Source organism: Pteropus vampyrus, unplaced genomic scaffold, assembly GCF_000151845.1.
Source record: "Pteropus vampyrus isolate Shadow unplaced genomic scaffold, Pvam_2.0 Scaffold291, whole genome shotgun sequence".
Lineage (NCBI taxonomy): Eukaryota > Metazoa > Chordata > Mammalia > Chiroptera > Pteropodidae > Pteropus > Pteropus vampyrus.
This window is the reverse complement of record NW_011889072.1, coordinates 814,809-817,896: the sequence shown is the minus strand read 5'-3', so window position 1 is coordinate 817,896 and position 3,088 is coordinate 814,809.

The following is a 3,088-nucleotide window of genomic DNA, read 5'->3' as shown; positions in this document are numbered from 1 at the left end:
ACCTCTCTCAGTGGGTCCCTCAAATCATCTATTTTAGGGAGACGGGTTTATTCTAAACCCAAGTCCTTGCCCCTTTTGTCTCGAGGTCCCAGGGGTCCGCCTCGCCCTGGGCCATTGCAGTAGTGGGGGGGTGCCGGGGCCTGAGGCCAGCCCCCTCTGGATTGCTGACGGGAAGGGGATTCCTGCTGTCTCCCATGGAAAGGTTGCAGAATAAACTGCAGGGGCCGCCTGCCCACAGGGGTCGGAGGGGCCACAGGACCACATGTGGGGGCCACGCGTGGGGACCGTGAGAGCTGGAACAGCAGGGGGTGGTGATCCTGACCAAGACTTGATGGCGTCCAGATTCCCTGGAGATGTTCAGAGTCCCAGAGGCAACAGCTAATGCAGTGGGCAGTGGGCGTCAGTCTGCAAACCCATGTTGGCCCAGCCTCCAATGAGGTCACTGCCAGCAGGTCCCCTGGGAGGGCGGCCGGGGACCTGGCTCCTGGGGGTGTAGGTGCTACGTGGGCACTTCTGCCGCCTCCCACCTGACCCCAAGGGGGCAAGGGCTGTGCGTAGCCCACGCAGGCCAGAGGTGCACCCCAACTCCCCATGCGGCGTAGGGCAGGGCTGGGGGACAGGGGCCCCTGGGGCGGGGGTTCTGCTCTCGTAAGTGGGTGTGCACCCCGCTCTTCTGCTGTGAGGCCGTGCCGTGGAAATAGATGGTCAGATGGGGCTGGAGCGACAGGCAGCGGCTGCTCTGAGCTTCCTGGGGCTGAGGCCTGTCCGCCCCAGGTGCCCAGGCTGCTCCCTGGCCTGGCTCCTCCCTGTTTACTTTTGTTGGCAGGTCATTCTTTCTGAGGCATCCGAGCCCAGGCCACAGGGCTCTGAGTGCTGGATAAACAAGCTGGGGGCCAGCAGGGCCAGGCGGCCAGGGAGGGGCCTTCGAGCCCACCCCGTGCCCCTGCCCCGCCCCTCCCACTCATGGGTGGGGTCCGGAAGGGTAGGGTCCAGCCTGGGGAGGGAGCACGGCCCGGTGGCCACATTCCCCGCCCCCCATTGAATGCCCCCCCAGTGCTGCCGTTACGAAATGCTTAGCGTGTGTCCACCTGACGTGACGGTGTCACCGAGCTGTGTAGAGGCGCCAGCTGTCTGTGACGAACAGCGCCTGGCCGGCTCTGCCGCGGCCGGTGGCACTCTGGTGGCCCGTCGGGCTCAGCATCTGCCTGGCCTCCCGTGCTTTCCTGTCTCACTGACGCGTCCATTTCGGTCACGCAGTCGGTGTGTTTGTCCTTTGTCAGACATGGAGCTGGGCTCCCCCAGGCTGTGGCTGGAACCTCACCCCTCCTCCTGCTCAGGCCTCGCAGGCTCTGGCTCCTCAGCCGGGGACACCTGTGCCTGGCCTGCGCCCCGCCTTCTGCTACAGCTTTGCAAGCCCATCTCTGCGAACGTCAGCAAGCAGATTTAGCTCCTTCTTCCCACGCTGGCGTGGCCGCTGGCCCGGCACGTCCTGCTGCCCCAGGACTCGAAACTTGAAGGCGGCCTGAGTTCGAGCACCCGTGTTTCTCGGAACCTCCCTGCCAGTCTGACACTTCCAGCCTCGCTGTGTGTGTGTTGGCACCTAGCACAGTAAATTCCACGTTGGGGCACCTTGGTGCACATACTGGGCATTTTAACCAAAATTATGCATGTCCATGATCTAAAGAATCCAATAGTTCTACGAGGATTTCTGTGAGAAGCCGCTGCCCCCTCGCCCCCACCCCATGCAGTGGTCTCCTGCTCGTGGTTCCTGATGGCTCTGGCTCCGGGGGACCCTGCTCTCATCACAGAGGCCAGGTGCTGCTCACTGACCTCCCGCGTCCCCACAGGTCATCCTCTGCTCTGTGTTGGGCTTCTGGTCCTGGTTTTGGAGAGTTCGGAGTTCTCTCTCCTGACTTGTGTACTGACTTCTGATGCATCTTTCCACTGACGGCTGCCTGAACGCGATGCCCAGTTCTCTGCTTCACGGACACAGTACCGTGTGTCTCTGAGGACTGTGATTTTCAGGGCCTTTTTGGTGGGTGCCCTTCCCATGCTTCGTGCTTTCCCCATCTCCCCCAGTGCAGGCTTTGGTCCTTCCCGAGGTGGGGATGGGGGTATCCCCTGGCTGTCCTGCAGGGTGGCAAGAAGGTCTGCCAGCTGTCTGCGGAGTGTGGGGGCAGAGCCTGGTGACGGGCCTGCCTTTCTCTCCGAACCGGAAGGGAGACCTTCTCCCAGGTAGCTGGGCTTCTCCCGAGAGGCTCCTTGAGTGTCCTGCTTGGGTGGGGGCAGAGGCTCCGTCTGGTTGCTAGTGTCCTGGACCCACAGTCAGGAGGCAAGGCCTCCTTTACCCTCCCATCCCCCCCATCCCCCAGTCCTGGGCTGGACTCCCTGAGACCCGAGGGTGGGGGCTTGGGAGGGGTGAGGGGGCTCCTGCTCTTCACCGCCCCTCTGAGGGGCCTGCTTAGGACACGCCTGGAGCTGTGATTTGCATCGTCTTCTTCATCATGGGTCAGTACCTGTGTGGGGGCACACTCCCCGCTTCCCCACGTCAGGCAGGGCCGGCGACTTTCCTCAGGAGCAGGTGAGCAGGGCGCGGCCACGTCCCGGGGAAGCTGGAGGACCGGCGTGACGCTTTCCCTCCTCCCCAGGATGGCCCTGCGGCTGGCGAAGCGGACGGGGCACAGGAGGACAGGTGAGCAGAGCTGCGAGGACCCAGGACGGACGCACCTGCGTGACGAGGCCCTGTGGGGCGCGCCCGCAACTCCGCCAGCGCGTGTCCTGGGGCCGAGGCCGCGCGTCCAGCTCCACCATGGACCAACGGGCGGAAGCGCCACGGCCCTGTCCACGGCCCTGTCCACGGCCCTGTCCACAGCCCTGTCCACGGTCTCCTCGCCAGGCCCTTTGTGCTCGGGCCCGGTCCGCTGTACAGGGCATGGAGGGGCGCGACGGGCGGTCAGCAGCCGGGAGGTCAGCAGCCGGGCGGTCAGCAGCTGGGCACTGGGTGCTGCCACACTCATTTCGCTGCCTCCCCTGCTTTCCTGCTGGGCGAGGCCATTGATCACTGCGAGGGGCGGGCGGGGACAGACCC